Below are 19,126 nucleotides of genomic sequence, written 5' to 3'. Positions count from 1 at the left end.
TTTTTCATTACAACCACATGCTTAAATAGGATTTACAAAAGACTAGCAAGCTTTTTATCCCTACGCAATCTCTTGCGGTCCAAGCAATTATTTGGGCAACAAACCCATTATGGAAAACTTAGAAATATCAAATCAAAATATACTTAAATATCTAACTTGAATAAGGCATGAAATCGTTCTAAATATGGTACTCTTCATATTTCCATGCCGGTTCACCATCAATTATCTTTGTGGTCTAACATATTTCCATGTCACTCCACCATCAATTTATTCCGCATCAATTTGGTTTAGATTTCTTGCGATTGTTTTCTTGCCAATGCTTAGCCTTGACCGGATCCTTCTAGAACTTGAATCAAGGTGACAATTCTTTGTTGCCCACGTGGATCATGCTCAATGGGCCTCCACGAATTTGCTTGAGCCCATAACTCTTGGATGAGTCCGTTGAGCACATCCTTGAACTTCTTTTCTCGTGCTCTCATAACCGGCCCAATTGGTACTTGAACGAGATCCTTCGAAACGGTGCCTTGATCTCCATCAATACATTCCATTACCTGTTCCTAATGCCCCATCGGAGGATGTTAGTATTGATTTTGTTGTAGGTTTACCAAGAACCCAAAGGAACAAAGACTCCATTATGGTGGTGGTTGATCGATTCTCAAAGATGGCTCATTTTGTTCCTTGCAACAAAACTCTTGATGCATCTCATGTTGCTGACCTGTACTTCAGAGAAATAGTCCAACTTCATGGCATTCCTACGACGATCACCTCTGATCGTGATTCCAAGCTTGTCGGGCATTTTTGGTGTACTCTTTGGCGAAGGCTTGGTACTATCTTTCAATTCAGCTCTGCTTATCATCCCCAAACAGATGGTCAAACTAAAGTTGTTAATCGGAGTTTGGGGAATCTCTTGAGAAGCTTTGTAGGGAAGAACATCCATTAATGGGATCTCCTCCTAGCTCAAGCTGAATTTGCTTATAATAGGTCTACTAGCCAAACCACTGGTTGTAGCCCATTTGCCCGTCTATGGTCTTAAACCCATTAGCCCTCTTGATTTGGCTCCACTTCCCACTAATACTCAATTTAGTGGAGATGCCGATGAACAAACATAGGAGATCAAGAAATTACATGAACAGATTCGAGCTCATATTGAGAAGCAAAATGAGAAGTACCGCAAACAAGCAAATAAACATAGGAAGCCTGCAACTTTCCAGGAAGGAGATCTGGTGTGGATTCATCTTCGAAAGGAGCATTTTCCATTTAAGGTACTTCAATGCATTGGAGAAAATGCTTACAAGATTGAACTCCCTGGAGATTATGGAGTATCTGCAACCTTCAATGTGAGTGACTTATCTCCATATGAAGAGAATGAAGAAATCGTGGACTTGAGGGCAAGTCCTCATCAACCGGGGGAACCTGACATGGGTATGTCCAGCCTAACTTGGGTATGCCCAGCAAGAGTCATATAAACTCTTGTCAAGTAAGCAAGGCCCAAACCCCAAAATGGAAGAAGATTCGGACGCAGCAGTCTACTGGGTTTAGGTCCATCATAACAGGACCAAACAATGTCCTTTTTGAGAGTTTCTTATGTCCAAATTGAATTTCAAGACGTTATCTTTCCAGCCCAATAAGTTTCAGTCTATTTGGAGAAACATAGAAAAAGATATGACCGTTTTAAAACTAGTCGTTGGGTCCACTTGGAAAATCCGGGATGTTGTTTTCTTACTTTTGAACCATCCCTTGTCTCCTTTCCTGTTTTGGGAATTGTCCCCCGTCAGTCTCCTGCCTTATTTTGTGTAAGAATTCCAGCATGGTTGTCTTGCTTGTCCTATGCTTGGAGGGTTGTTCCAAGCTCTTTTAATACTTGTGGTTGTAAGTTGAAGGGGACGGTTTTATTCTTTGGAGTGAATTAAATGAGTTTGGTTTGTGACAAGAGTGAATTCTCATTCTTGTAAATTCTATAATTCTTTGGTTAACACCTTAGAGTGGTAAAATTCCTATAGTTCTGTATCCCTTGACTTCATCCTTGGGGTGGTGATAATCTATATCCCCTTGGTGTATCTCTTGGGTGGTGAACTCCTATCCTTAATTTCTTGTTCGCTTATTGAGTTTCCTGTTCCTCCATTCCAACCCGGTATCAACTTGGGAGGAGTTGAAAATGCTTTTGAGGAAGCATTTTGTACCCAGCCACTTTTATAGGGGATTGTATCAAAAGTTGCAGAGGTCAATTCAAGGTTCCAAGAGTGTGGATGAGTATTACAAGGAGATGGAGGTAGCTATGATCCGGGCTAATGTAGAAGAGGACCAGGAAGCCACCACGGCTAGGTTTTTGCACGGTTTAAATCGTGAGATTGCAAATATAGTCGAGTTGCAGCACTATGTTGAGTTAACGTATATGGTGCATCAAGCCATAAAGGTGGAAGAATGATTCAAACAAAAGGGATTGGCTAGGATGGGACAACCTATGGCTACCACCAGCCCATGGAAGACAGCTTCAAAATAAGCCAAAATTTGAACCCTCTAAGAATGCCAAACCAACGACTGCCACTACTTTAGGTAACACCGAGGCTTCAACTTCTAAAACATGTGATATTAAGTGTTTTAAATGTCAGGGGTGGGGACACATAGCCAGCCAGTGTGTAAACAAAAGGGTGATGGTGATAAACGCCCAAGGAGAGCTTGAGTCGAAGAATGAGGAAGAAGTAGATGATGATGACATGCCACCTTTGGAGGATGCCGATGATGAGCAAAATGCTGTGGTTGGAGATTTATTGGTAGCAAGGCGAGTTCTCAATGTACAGGTTAAGGAGGAAGAAAGTAACCAAAGGGAAAACTTGTTTCATACTCGGTGCTTTGTAAATAACAAAGTTTGTAGTGTCATTATCGATGGAGGGAGTTGCACAAATGTAGCCAGCACTTATTTGGTGGAGAAACTAGCCTTAACCACCTTGAAACATCCTCACCCTTACCGGTCTCAGTGGCTTAATGAATGTGGCGAAATCAAGGTGACGAGGCAAGTGTTGGTGGCATTATCCATTGGCAAATATGAGGATGAGGTGCTTTGTGATGTGGTTCCTGTGCATGCATGCCATTTGTTGTTGTGAAGACCATGGCAGTATGATCTGAGGGTTACGCATGATGGATTCACAAATAGGTATTCTTTCACTCTTAAGAGGCAACCTATTACACTTGTGCCATTAACTCCAAAACTGGTCATGGAGGACCAACTAAAGTTACAAAGATCAAATGAAAAAAAAAAAAAAAAGAAAAAAAAAAAAAGAAAAGAAAAGAAAGGAAGGTCGAAATTGAAAACAGAGTTTAAAAAAATAGAAAGAAAGAAAAACATTGATCAAAGTGAAAAAGAAAGAGAGAAGATTTCGGCCATAGTGAGAGCAAGAGGAGAAATTTAATTACATTGCAAAAGAAAGTGAGATCAAGAGAGCATTATTTTCACACCAGCCCCTTATTATACTCATATACAATGAGGCTCTTTTATGTACTAATGATCTCGTCGGTGCTTTACCGAGCGATATTGTTTCTCTTTTGCAGAAGTTTGAAGATGTCTTTCCCAAAGAGGTACAGGCTTACCTCCAATCTGAGGGATTGAACATCAAATTGATTTCATACCTGGTGCATCAATTCCAAACAGACCTGCTTATAGGAGCAATCCCGAGGAGAACAAGGAACTTCAGAGGCAAGTAGGTGAATTATTGGAGAAGGAGTATGTGCGTTTTCACATGAGTCCTTGTGCGGTTTCGGTACTATTAGTTCCTAAGAAGGATGGAACATGGAGGATGTGTGTTGACTGCCGAGCCATCAACAACATAACAGTAAAGTATCTTCATCCCATTCTTAGGTTAGATGATATGCTGGATGGTTCTTGTGTCTTTACAAAAATTGATCTTAAGAGTGGATATCATCAGATTAGGATGAAGGAAGGCGATGAATGGAAAACTGCTTTTAAGACTAAATATGGTTTGTATGAGTGGTTAGTGATGCCTTTCGGTTTAACTAATGCGCCGAGCACATTTATGCGTTTGATAAACCATGTTTTGCGTACATTTATATAAAAATTGGCAGCACTGTCTATGGCCAAAGGAATTTTTGATTCACACAGATCATGAATCTTTGAAGCATTTGAAAGGACAGCAAAGGTTGAACAAACGCCATGCCAAGTGGGTGGAACTCATTTCCTTATGTGGTTGCTGATGCATTGTCCTGAAGATATGCTTTACTTTCCATTTTAGATACAAAATTACTTGGCTTTGAATACATTAAGGATTTGTATGCACAAGATTCTGATTTTGGTGATGTGTTCAATGCATGTCAAAAAGTGGCGTTTGGTAAGTTTTATAGGCATGATGGATTTTTGTTTCGGGAGAATAAACTGTGTGCCTATGTGTTCTTTGTGTGAATTGCTTGTGAGAGAAGCTCATGGTGGTGGTTTGATGGGTCATTTTGGTGTAGCTAAGACTTTAGGAATTTTGCATAATCATTTTTTTTGGCCTCATATGAAACGTGATGTGGAAAGAATCTGTGAGAAGTGTATCACGTGTAAACATGCTAAGTCTAAGTTGAAACCCCATGGTTTGTACACCCCTTTGCCAATACCTAGTGAACCTTGGACTGATATTTCTATGGATTTTCTTTTAGGTTTACCTAGGACTAAGAGGGGGAGAGATTCAGTTTTTGTGGTGGTAGATAGATTTTCCAAGATGGGACACTTCATTGCATGTCATAAAACCGATGATGCATCACATATAGCTGATTTGTTCTTCAAAGAAATTATTAGGTTACATGGCATGCCTATGACCAATGTTTCTGATAGGGATGCAAATTTTTTGAGTTACTTTTGGAAGACTTTGTGGGGAAAGTTGGGAAGCAAGTTGTTGTTGTCTACTGCTTGTAAATAGAAAGTTGGAAAGTTTGGAAGACTTTTTTGGTCAAACTGAAGTTGTAAATAGAACTTTGTCTACTTTGTTGCGTGCTATCATTAAAAAGAACTTGAAAACATGGGAAGATTGTTTGCCACATGTTGGATTTGCTTACAATAGAAGTGTACATTCTGCAACTAAGTTTTCACCATTTGAAATTGTTTATGGCTTTAACCCAATGTCACATTTCGATTTAACTCCTTTACCTTTGAGTGAACGTGTGACCTTAGATGGCAAAAAGAAGGCAGAATTTGTAAAGATGATTCATGAAAAGGCACGGCTGAACATTGAAAGGAGGACTAAACAATATGTCCACCAAGCCAACAAGGGACGCAAGAAGGTAGTATTTGAACCAGGAGATTGGGTTTGGTTGCACTTAACGAAGGACCGTTTTTTGGAGAAACGGCATTCAAAACTCCTCCTCGGGGTGACGGACCATTCTAAGTAGTGGAACACATCAATGATAATGCCTACAAGCTTGACTTACCAAGTGAGTATGGTGTTAGTGCAAGCTTTAATGTTGCTGATTTGTCTCCTTTTGATGTAGGTGATGATTTGAAGACAAATTCTTCTCAAGAGGGGGAGAATGATGCAAACCAAGGAGCTGGACATGCTGATCATACACATGGGAATGGAGCTGAAGTTACACAAGACCCTTTGTCACTTCCTAGTGGCCCAATTACAAGACTTAGAGGCAAACGTTTCAAGGAAGCATTAAATGGGCTAATCCAAGAGAATTTGGCTGATTCTAAAAAGACCAATGGGCTCAAATAATAATCAAGGCTTAGTCCATGTCATCAATGCAATTGAAGAGGATAATTAGCATGCAAAAGCGTGACCAGCATGGTCTGACCATTAAAGGGTGTGAACTTGTTGAGTTTCAATGATATTAAATAGGGGAATGAACTTGGTCTTGGATGGTTATGTTAAATATATTGAATTTAGTCATTTAGTTATTTTTGGTTGCCTCTAGAAGTCCAAGAGACCTAAAAAAACGTGGGGACTTGTTTGTGTTGCTTTTAAAGCTGTAGTTATGAATTTTCCAAATCTTGCAGGGTTGTTCCAAGTATATAGATGGGCATTACGAATTTTGTAGGCAGACATTATTTTCAGAAAATTATTATTATTGTGAGGTCTTGTGTTCCTCTTTGTTCTTGAAAGATCTCTTTGAACTTATCGAGTTAATCTTGTGGCGTTCAAACAACCAAACTTATCACCTTGATTCTTGAGATATTCTAGATTTCTTGGTGTGGCGTTTCAATCCTTCGTAGTCTTGGTTTCTCATCTAGTTAGGTGACGGGTCAAGGCTCAACAAATCTTGTCTACACAATCTTGGGGTTTCTAACCATCATTGTTATCGAGTTTCATCACAATTGTTGGTGGAGTTCATATCAAGGCGCCTTAGGCACAAATGACTTAGGAGGATCCTCAACAATGTGCGTGGCTTTAAATGGCTCCACATTTCTTTCCTCATTGCTACCACTATCTTGCGCTTGAGGAACAACAAGGTTGTCTTCAGGAAGAACCACTTGATTGTCCACTTCTCTCCCAAACCTCATTTCACGCCCCTGTTTTGGGATATAAGGAGAATGTGAACTTGAGCTATACATAATTAAAGATAATAAAAATTTCCAATAAATTTCTAGGAGACAGTTTCTACGAAATAGCACTTCATATTTTTTTATATATACATTAGTAGTTCTTTAATTGTTACAACATAATTCCAAGAATTACAAAAAAACATATTGTACAATACAAAAGTTAGGTCGGTCCATAACAATCTATTGCTTTTAAGGAGGTCTACGCCAACCATAAAGAAAAGACTCCGGTCTACAGTGTCATATGAAAGGGGTTAGTTCAACAACTCAGTAAATAACACAACATAATAAATAACAGTATAAAAATTGGTTATAACTCAAACTTTACAGATAAAATGATTATTTTGATCAAATAAGGAAAAATGCAATTATTATTCATATACCATTTAAGTTATAGAATCCCTTGACCCAATTCCGCTTTTCAACCATGAGTGGCGCATGTTTGGCTTGATCCCAAAGGACCCATATGCTCATCTTGTTGTCACAGGGGAGAGCTATCAGGCTAGGAAATTCCCTAGGTGAAAGCCCCCCCGGCCGGTAGCCCACACCTTTGGTGTGGTTGCCATGTTTACCATATAACATATATGATCCAGATCGTTACATTATGGTGTCCCAGGTAAAACTTTATTAATATGATGCACATGTAACACATATTCATTTCACCAACTTTATTCATATGGTGCACATGTAACAAACTTTGAGAACTATAATTTCACCAATCTTTATTCATATGGTGCACATGTAACAAATATAAACTATGTATGATCATATGAGATTCCAATCACATCATATCACAAGAGTATTATGATATCTGAAATAAAAAGGCAAGTAACATTAAAATGAAAGAGTTTAGAAAAATTCTCGACGTTTTCTTTTGAAAAAGTTTTAATAAAATTATGTCAGGGTTTTTAAGATTGTGTTCCCTTACCTAGGTGATCCTGAGTGAAATCATAGTTATTTCTACCTAGATTAGATTATAAAAATACATTTAGAAAATATTCTAAAGATAATCAACATCCATTCTATCAATGTCAAAATTTCAGCAACTATACTATTTTAAGATTTATTCATACTTAGCAATATTCCCATGTCATATAGTAAGGAGTTTCTATTTCTCTTAATTTCATTCTCATTTGTAATGATGATAAGTGATTCTATCTCCAAATATTTTAAATCAATTACATGAATCTGATCAAGAAATTGACACATTAATCATATGAAGGTAAGGAATAGAGAACCACTAGTGGTATCTCAAAATAATGTTTCAGTACTATTTTGATATATCATCCCACCAAAAAAGAAAATATTAGTGAAGCCTAGAAATTTGAAAGCTAGGGGGGGTAAAAAGATAACCGATAAGAGTAAATCTTAAATCTATCAATAAGGAAAATCACCTCAAAAGCCCTGCCTAGAGCATTTACCACATTTAATTCTAGAGAATGTCAAAACTTCTAGAGAATGTCAAAAGAATAAAAACTTTTCATCAACTCTGTGGAGTCAAAAGAGTGTTTAAACATAAAACCTTTCCAAAACAGGGAGAGACGCCCAAGAAATAAAAGCCAAAACCACAGAACCAAAACACAAGGATAATTGGACTATGATTAAATCAGTACCATCAACAAGAGTCTATCCATAAACAACCCAATATCCATATAAAAGAGATTCTACCTATCTTATACACCAAATAAAAGATTTAAAGTAGTCTCAATACAAACCATATATCAACTTACATAATCAAACATAGAATAGTTGACATAATTCTCCCACAATATAATCCATACAAGTCTCACAATTTCCAGTTCCAGATCAATTATTTCCAAACAAACAAACAAGAATTCTATATCAGACCCATTTGGCCTTCTTGATAAGTGTCAAATATTGTATATTTGACCCTGAACCCCTTAATCCACACGACTTCTTTCCATACTGGCGCACCAATACGGAAAAAAGTTCTTCAATGTCTTAAAGAGCCATCATATGATAAATTTGCCAAGGATCTATGCAGACAAGGTCACAAATTTAGGAATCATTTTCTTAAGAAGATCCTTCAAAGCAAGCAAGTAGGCTACCTGAGATGGAAATCAAATTCTAAAGAAGAAATGGTGGAAGGAATTAGTTGGACATCCCAATGATCGAGGAAAGTGCGGTAACTTTTCTTTTCCAATTTATTTTCCGCACATTTTCTTTTAGTCAATTTTCATTTCATTTGTGTCTTTTTCTTTTATTTCTAACAGCAATTGACCTTGTGATGTGTGTTTCTGTGAGAAATACTCTGTTAGTTTGTGACAGGTGTGCTCGTGTTTTAGTTTGGGGGATGCCATGGCCTTTTGCACACTTTGATGTTTCCTTACTTCTGGTAATGTATTTCTATACTACACGCATATGGAAAAAACACTATGTTAGCTTGTTTGTCCTTTTGTTCTAGAATATTTTTTTTAAAAAAAAAAAAATTCAAAAAAATATTGTGCTAGGTTGTTGATTAAGCATGACTACATCGCAACATTGGTTTGTTTAACATCTTGAACATTCCATGTCATTAGAAATCTAAACTTTTGACTCACAAGCACATTAACATTGGTTTTGTGAGGTATGAGATTTGAATTGAGGAATGTGTCTTAACATTTGTAGAATAATTTGTTGATGAAACTTTGGCTTAAATTCAAATAAAAAATACAAAATAAAAATAAAAATCCAAGAAAAAAAGTAATATTATCAGTTTGGGTTCTCATTAAGTAACCAGACCTCTTGCCTCACTAAGCATTGAGTGTTCGCATAAAAAGATGAGAAATTCAATTTGGTTGATTGTATGGCTAGTTTGACTTCATAACCATTTTAACTTGACTAATTAAGCCCTTAGGGATGTCTCTACATCTAGTGCCCTAAAACCATCTAGTTTAGGAGTCACTGGCCCAACACTCATTACGTAGGTCAAGCATTGCACAGCCTACACAAAAAAAGAAAAAGAAAAAAAAGCTTTGGGTTACATAAGCTTTGAGAAAAAATTGAGAGATTTAAGCCTTGGTTGTTTTCATCTGGCAAGAATTCATATGAATTTTGGGGTACATAATCTTTGAGAAAAAAATTGAAACCTCATGAGTCTATGTTAATCTCACTTCACACCTATTTGAGCATGTGTTTCAATTTTCCAGTTATGAGTTTATTGATTTTTGATGTCCTGATGATGATATAATATTCACATTGTTAAACTTGCTCATGATGTCATGTGTTTGTATGGAAGTCTTTGTTTGACAACAACCTAGTGTTTTATAATGTTTGTGGGTATCATTTCTGGCAAACCCTCACAAGACTTCACTCGTCCATGAGGGAGTCCTAAGGGTAAAGGCTTGTTCCATTTGCTAAATGCAATCATCTCTCCCACGATAGTTGACTTATGTTTCATGCTTTGATTTTTGTTTTTCATTTTGTTTTGTTAAAGGACTAGCAAAATGTAAGTTTGGGGGGTATTTGATGAGTATCAAATATTGTATATTTGGACCCCTTAATTCACAATTTTTAAACCTTTAACTTTGTTATTTTTTGATTTCTTGGTTAGTTTTGGTGTTTCAGTGTTTTGTAGGACTTTGAGATAAAATTGTAGTATTTTTGTGGGTTTTGCAAAGAAGCATTTGAGGGGTAGAGGTGTCATTTTGAAAATATGGCCCTAAACCTTAGCATTCTTTTCTCCTATTACGGTTTTGAGGGGTAGAGGTGCCATTTTAAAAATATAGCCCTAAACCCTAGCATTCTTTTCTCCTATTAGAGTTTTGACGGGTAGAACTATAATTTTGAAAATATGGCGTTTAACCTAATGTTTTGCTATAAAAACCCTTGGTAGGCACCACTTAGGACATATCGATCATTGTATATACACATTTTCTTTTCAGAGCATTGTTTTTTGCTCCTTTTTTTTTTTTTTTTTTTTTTTAATTTAGATTAATTCTTTATTTTTATCTTCTTTATTCTACCTTTCATTAATTCTTTATCTTTTGTTCTTGATTGAACTAAGAACTTATCAAAGGCGTTTGGCGTTCTCACCGAATCTAGGTTCTTGAAACAAGATTTCAACGGGTTTACATCTTCTTGACTTGATTCTTGGCTTTCTTGGGTAGATTTCGATTCGATGGTAGGTTCAAGGGAATTCGATCCCACGGGTCAGTTCCAAATCATGTCTGATTTATCCTTTTTAATTCTTCCATTCGTTCTTTTTTTTTTTTTTTTTTCTTTCTTTCTTTCTTTCTTTTTTTCTTGTCTTAGGCGTGTTCTAAGGCTCTCTAGTCTCTCATCTGCGATTCCTTCTTCATTCTTGTTAATTTCGTGTGTTTGAATTCAGATCTGTGATTTTCACAATTGATTATTCGTGTACTTGATTCAAGAATTCGAATATGCGAATTCTGTAAGTGAATATACAAATTTTTGCTTAAATTTTCAGATTTGAATCATTGCTTTAATTTCCATATTTGACTCTTTGCTTTAATTTCAAGATTTGAATCATTGCTTTATTTTTCAGATTTGACTCTTTGCCTTTAATTTCCATATTTGAATCTTTGTCTTAATTTTCCAGATTTGAATCTTTAACTTTAATTTCCAGATTTGAATCTTCGCCTTAATTTCCATATTTGAATCTTTGCTTTAATTTTCCAGATTTGAATCCTTGCTTTAATTTGCATATCTGTAATTTTCCAAATTTGAAATCCCTTTTTCATTAGCATTTGTCCTTTGTCTACTTCCGTTTCTTGTTGTATAGTTAGCATATTCAAAGGTTGCTACATAGTTATTTAAAAAAAAAAAAAAAAAAAAAAGAAGAAGAAGAAGAAGAAGAAGAAAGAAAGAAATTTCGAAAAATAGATGTTTGATATACTTTGCAATCCGAAAATTGAAGTGATTTGGTATTAATTGATCTTTATCTTCCATCTCTAGTATCTTGTTTCCTAATTGCTCTTTCCTCATACAAATTATTTTAGATCCGTGTCATTTTATTCCTTTATTGTTTCTAGAATCTGTTGCTAGTTGGAATAACATAAGGTGGTGCCTTGATTTAGTTCAACTAGTTCTTAAAGAACTTGAAAGGGAAAACAAGTGAGGTGAAAGACCAAAAAAGTGAAAACACGAGTGGAGTGACAATATTTGAGTGTAAACACGTAAGGAAGTGTGTGAGGTTTTACAACTAACATTTTTTTTTTTTTTTTTTTTTTTTGTAGTGCATTGAAAATGTCTCATAAGAGTGACTCAACACCTATGGAGGAGGCAGATAATTCATTCTTTGTATTGCGGGCCATGCAACAACAGTAGTAAAGGGGAAGGCCGAACCACCTAAGGGAAAAGATGAGGGAACTAGCGAGAACAAACTCAAGGTAGATTTTCAACCTTCAAGAAATAGAGATATTAAATGTTTTAAATGTTTGGGTTCAGGGCACATCGCGTCTCAATGTCCAAACAAGCGGGTGATGGTTATGCTAGACAATGGGGAGGTGATGACTAATAGTGATGAGATGCCCATGTTGGTCGATGCTAGTGATGATGATGGAGTGGAATACCCCGTAGAAGGTGAGTCTCTTGTTGCCAAGAGTGCTCTCAATACGCAAATTAAGATAGACGATACGGAGCAGCAGAGAGAGAACATATTTCATACTAGATGTTATGTAAACAAGAAGGTGTGTAGTATGATTATAGACAAGGGAAGTTGCACCAATGTAGCTAGTACCACCCTAGTTGAAAAGTTGAGCTCACCTTTATTGAAGTATCCTAGACCTTATAAGTTGCAATGGTTGAATGAATGTGGGGAGGTCAAGGTCAATAAGCATGTTTTGGTAGCTTTTACCATTGGGATGTATAGTGTTGAGGTGCTTTGTGATGAGGTACAGTTCCTATGCATGATGGCCATTTTTTGTTGGGGAGGCCATGGCAGTATGATAGGAGGGTGATTCATGACGAGTTTACGAACAGGTACAACTTTGTAAAGGGTGGAAAATCATTCAAGCTTGCTCCTTTAACCCCAAAACAGGTATATGAGGACCAATTGATGCTGAAAAGTGAGATTGAGCAAAAAAAAAATAGAGAGGTGCCTTAGAATAAAGAAAGAGAGTGGAGCCACAATAGAAAAAAGAAAGAGAACTTGCAAAAAGAAAAGGAAAGGCAAATATGAGTTTTTATGCAAATGAGAGTGAGGTTAAGAGGGCCTTCTTAGCAGATCAGCCTATGATTTTTCTTGTTTACAAAGAATCTTATCTTAATCTTGATGAAACTAACCAATCTCTTCCTACTTTGGCTGTTTCTTTGTTGCAGAAGTTCGATGATGTATTTCCAGAGGAGATGCCTAATGGGTTGCCACCCATTAGAGGCATTGAGCACCAAATTGATTTCATACCCAGAGCCGTTATTCCAAACCGACTAGCCTATAGGAGTAATTCGGAGGAGACCAAGGAGCTTCAAAGGCAAGTTGAAGATTTGTTGAGCAAGGGGTACATGAGAGAGAGCATGAGCCTATGTGTAATACCAGTGCTACTAGTGCCAAAGAAGGATGGGACTTGGAGGCTGTGCGTTGATTGCAGAGCGGTCAACAATATTACGGTAAAGTACCGTCATCCCATTCCTAGATTAGATGATATGCTTGATGAATTGCATGGCTCATGTATTTTCAGTAAAATAGATTTTAAAAGTGGATACCATCAAATTAGAATGAAAGAGCGAGATGAATGGAAAACTGCTTTTAAGACTAAACATGGACTTTATAAATGGTTGGTTATGCCATTTGGACTTTCATGAGATTAATGAACCATGTATTACATGCGTTCATAGGCAAATTTGTAGTCGTGTACTTTGATGATATCCTAGTGTACAGTACGAACATAGATGAACATATTGAGCATTTGAGATGTGTGTTAGATGTGAAAAGTTGTTTTCTAATTTTAAGAAATGTACATTTTGCATGGAAAAGTTGTTTTTCTTAGTTATGTTGTTAGTACAAAAGGTATTGAGGTGGATGAAGAGAAAGTCAAGGCTATCAAGAAGTTGCCAACGTGATGGGTCCCATGGTAAGCCGAATCTTAAAGATCCCTTGCAAGTTCCAAATGGGCCAATCACAAGGTCAAGAGCAAAGAACATCAAGGAAGCAATGCAAGGATTGATGCAATCCACTTGGGCCGAGTTTGCAAATTTATCGAGCAAGACCCCAACATTCAAAATAGGCGTGTGAGCCTATTTTTATGTTTCTATGGCTAAAGGCTTTTGGGCCTATTTATTTTACTAAGTGGATTTCTTTTGTTAGTTATAAAAGTGTAGTTTAAGATGTTTTGAGCTTGAAGATGTTCAGCCCATGTCTTTTAATTGATGTAAGCCACATTTGCTAGACAGATTGAATTTGAATGAAGTTTTTTTTCTTCATAGAAAACTTTTCAGTTTTCTCTGCTTGTTCTTGATTGAACTAAGAACTTATCAAATGCAAACTCTTTGTGGCGTTCTAACCAAGTCTAGGTTCTTGAAACTCGAATTCAACGGGTCTAGACCTTTTTCTTGACTTGATTCTTGGCTTTCTTGGGTAGGTTTCAATTTGATTGTGGGTTCAAGGGAGTTCGATCCAACGGGTTCACATCATTTGGTATCAGAGCTTAGTTCTAAATCAGGTCTGATTTATCCTTTTTAATTCTTCCATTTGTTTTTTGTTTTTTTCTCTCTTTTTCTTATCTTAGGCGTGTTCTAAGGTTCTCTAGTCTCAGCTGCGATTCCTTCTTCATTCTTGTTAATTTTGTGTGTTTGAATTCAGATTTGTGATTTTTACAATTGATTATTCGTGTACTTGATTCAAGAATTCAAATTTGTGAATTCTTTAATTGAGTATACAAATCTTTGCTTAAATTTTCAGATTTGAATCATTGTTTTAATTTCCAGATTTGACTCTTGCCTTTAATTTCAGATTTGAATCTTGCCTTAATTTTCCATATTTGAATCTTTGCCTTAGTTTCCAATTTTTGATGCTATAATTTTCCAGAATTGAATATTTGCTTCGATTTTCCAGATTTAAATCCTTGCTTTAACTTCCATATCTGTAATTTTCAAATTTTAATTTCATTTTCGTTAGCGTTTGTCCTTTGTCTACTTCTGTTTCTTGTTGTATAGTTAGCATATTCAAAACTCAAAAGTTGCTGCGTAGTTATTTAAAAAAAAAAAAAAAAGAATTTTTGTTCTTCTCGAAAATAGCTGTTTGATATACTTTGCAATCCGAAAATTGAAGTGATTTTGTGTTGATTGATCTTTATCTTCAAAAGAATCGAATGTATCATATTTAGTATCTTGTTTCCTAATTGCTCTTTCCTTGTACAAATTCTTTTAGATCTAGGTCGTTTTATTCCTTTCTTGTTTTTAAAATCTATTGCTGGTTGGAATAAATACGAGGTGGTGTCTTGATTTAGTTCAACTAGTTCTTAAAGAACTTCAAAGGGAAAACAGGTGAGGTGAAAGACCAAAAGAGTGAAAACACGAGTGGAGTGACAATATTTGAGTGTAAACACGTAAGGGAGTGTGTGAGGTTTTACCACTAACATTTTTTTTTTTTTTTTTTTTTTTTGTAGTGCATTGAAAATGTCTCATAAGAGTGACTCAACACCTAAGGAGGAGGTGGATAATTCATTCTTTGTATTGCGGGCCATGCAACAACAGTTTGAATGGTTGAACTTGGTATTGGAGGAGGTGAAGGATAGGATGGATCTGTAAGAGGTAGTGATTAGAAATCTGCAAGGTGGGCGAAAACGAAGAAGATGAGTGATATGAACTCCACCAACAATTGTGATGAAACCCAATAACAGTGATGGTTAGAAACCCTAAGATCGTGTAGACAAGATTTGTTGAGCCTTGACCCGTCACCTAACTAGATGAGAAACCAAGACTACGAAGGATTGAAACGCCACACCAAGAAACCTAAGAATTAATCAAGGTGATAAGTTTTGTTGTTTGAACGCCACAAGATTAACTTAATAAGTTCAAAGAGTTCTTTTCAAGAACGAAGAGGAACATAAAACCTCACAATAATAATAATTTTTCTGAAAACAATATCTGCCAACAAAATTCGTAATGCTCATCTATATACTTGGAACAACCCTCCAAGAATAGGAAAATTCATAACTATAGCTTTAAAAGCAACACAAACATCAACATAACAAGTCCCCACATTCTTTTAGGTCTCTTGGACTTCTAGAGGCAGCCAAAAATAACTAAATGACTAAATTCAATGTATTTAACATAACCAGCCAAGACCAAGTTCATTCTATTTAATATCCTTGAAACTCAACAAGTTCACACTTTTTAATGGTCAGACCATGCTGGTCACGTTTTTGCATGCTAATTATCCTCTTCAATTGATTTGATGACATGGACTAAGCCTTGATTATTATTTGAGCCTATCTTGGTCTTTTTAGAATCAGCTCAATTCTTTTGGATTAGCCCAGTTAGTGTTTCCTTGAAATGTTTGCCTCTAAGTCTTGTAATTGTGCCTCTAGGAAGTGAGAAAGGGTCTTGTGCAACTTCAGCTCCATTCCCACGTGTATGATCAGCATGTCCAGCTCCTTGGTTTGCATCATGCTCCCCCTCTTGAGAAGAATTTGTCCTCAAATCATCACCTACATCAAAAGGAGACAAATCAGCAACATTAAAGCTTGCACTAACACCATACTCACCTAGTAAGTCAAGTTTGTAGGCATTATCATTGATGCATTCCACTACTTGGAATGGTCTGTAACCCCGAGGTAGGAGTTTTGAACGCCGTTTCTCCGGAAAACGGTCCTTCCTTAAGTGCAACCAAACCCAATCTCCTGGTTCAAATACTACATTTTTGCGTCCCTTGTTGGCTTGCTGGACATATTGTTTAGTCCTCCTTTCAATGATCAGTCGTGCCTTTTCATGAATCATCTTTACAAATTCTACCTTCTTTTTGCCATCTAAGTTCACACATTCACTCAAAGGTAAAGGAGTTAAATCGAAAGGTGACAATGGGTTAAAGCCATAAACAATTTCAAATGGTGAAAACTTAGTTGCAGAATGTATATGTTCCCATGTTTTAAAGTTCTTTTTAATGATAGCATGCAACAAAGAAGTCAAAGTTCTATTTACTACTTCAGTTTGACCATCCGCTTGTGGATGACAAGCAGTAGAAAACAACTTGGTTCCCAACTTTCCCCACAAAGTCTTCCAAAAGTAACTCAAAAACTTTGTGTAACGCCCAGTAATTTCAAGCTCTTAAGAAATCATTGATATTGTTAAGGAGAAAATATCCACATGTTTTTATAAGCAAACCTAAAGTTGTTTTGAAAACTTAAAAGATTAAAACCTAAAAACCCTTAAAAACCAAAAAGTAACATTTAAGCTTTAAAATTTGATTGAATCGAAAACAGGTCAAACAGACTCAAATTTAGTTGATTCAAAGACTGTTGTACTCACAATAGAAATATCTATCACAAGGTAAAATTTTGTGAAAAGTCCATAGGTTGACTTTTTGGATTTGTAGTTGACTATTTAAGTACCAAGTGGCACTTTTGTTTGAACTTTGACCTCTAAATTTAGGCTTGATAAATATGTTTTTATGGCTTACAAATACTCATTATAATATATATATATATAGTTTATACCAGAATCCTATGAAGTCAGAGTTCAATTTAGAAACAGTTGATTTTGTTATCCAAAACCAGTGCTTAAATGACCTAACTGTCGAATTAAACGAAAAACTGTCAAAGAAAAATATCTCCATGCTTCTAGAAACATTTATGTATATAAAAAAAAAAAGAAAAAGAAATATTAATGAAGGAAGAATATCACAAAGAGTAATCATGACAAGAAAGAAAAATCAATAAAGCAAGTAGTTTAAAGATATTTCAGCTTAAAAGACAGAAACTTTGACTGGACTAGAATGGAGTTAAAACAAACTCGAAATGAATCGAACTAAAAAGAGAAAGTGTTTGTCTTAAAGTCCTCTATTTCGGCTTAAAAGACTGAAAGTGTTTCTCTCCTTCTACCACACGACCACTTTGGTGTTCTTGAAGTTATTTTTCTCTCTAAGTCAGATTGGTAAGAAATCTTGATGCATGGAGTGACTTTCTTAGATATTCCTAAGAAAGCGTTTAATTCACTTCCGCTATATCGAGTCCAAAAACTCAAAAGATACAGTTGGAACGTGAAACTTTCAAAGGAATATCTTATGAATCACTTGACACCTCTTCCTTACTATTTGATTTCATTACTTGTGTATTTATTATACGGAGTTGGTTCTACCACCTGTATCTATTTTATCATTTATTGCATTACTACGGAGTTAGTTCTACCACCTGTATCTATTTTATCATTTATTGCATTACTACGGAGTTGGTTTGACCACCAGTATCTATTTTATCATTTATTGCATGACTACGGAGTTGGTTCTACCACCTGTATCAATTTTATCATTTATTGCATGACTACGAAGTTTGGTTTGACCACCTGTATCTATTTTATCATTTATTGCATTACTACGGAGTTGGTTTGACCACCTGTATCTATTTTATCATTTATTGCATTATTTCGGAGTTGGTTCTACCACCTGTATCTATTTTATCATTTATTGCATTACTACGGAGTTGGTTTGACCACCTGTATTTATTTGATCATTTATTGCATGACTATGGAGTTGGTTTGACCACTTGTATCTATTTTATCATTTATTGCATTCCTACAAAGTGGCTCTGCCGCTAATTTCCCTATCTCTTTGCATATTTATCTTAGCATTTGCCTACAAAGTGGCACTGCTGCTAATTTCCCTATCCCCTTGCATATTTATCTTAGCATTTGCATTCCTACAAAGTGGCTTTGCCACTGATATCCTATCATTTGCATCATAATATTATCTTGTTAGGATTCATGTTTAAAGTGTTATGTCACCAAGAGCATTGCTGTGTTTCGATGCTTAAACATGAATCGTTGTAGTATTTATATTCTCATGTTATTGTCTTGTTTTACAGTTATGATTCTTGTGGATAATCATAATTGTTCTAAAAATACTTATTAAGTGCTTTGACTAAAAGACTTATGTTTAAAAACATTATGTCACCACGTTTTGGTGTTTGAACATAAAGCTTAAATGTCATAAATAATCACCTTTTAATATTGATGACTAAAAATGATGAATGAATGGATGTAAAAATAAATAGTCTTAATATTGGAAAAAAAGACTGATGAATATATTATCTTTTTATGTTTTATTAGGACTGTGTGGTGTGCGTTCATTGCATGTTGTGTCCAATTAATATAACGTTTGATGAGATAGCCATCAACAAGCTAATGTAGTAGCAAGTGGAATTAAGGCTAGTCAATGGACCTAGGGGGTTTATAGCGAGCTAGGGTGTGTCCAAAGTCCTATTAACTAATGCTGGGACCGGTAGGATTCTAGTGCAAACAGGTAAGACTTTAATTGTGACGCAAAGGACATGAACAGGTTCGGATACCTAAGAACGAGAGGTCTGAAGTAAGATGATCATAAAACACAAACTAAATAGTTACTACGATGCATATTCATACAACCCTTGCATTTATATTATTTATGAACTGTTATTAATCTAATGGTAACTTAGTTATGAAAATGGA

The sequence above is a fragment of the Alnus glutinosa genome, chromosome 11, assembly GCF_958979055.1.
Source record: "Alnus glutinosa chromosome 11, dhAlnGlut1.1, whole genome shotgun sequence".
Classification (NCBI taxonomy): Eukaryota; Viridiplantae; Streptophyta; class Magnoliopsida; order Fagales; family Betulaceae; genus Alnus; species Alnus glutinosa.
The sequence above is the reverse complement of the archived record's forward strand: the minus strand, read 5'-3'. Positions refer to the sequence as shown.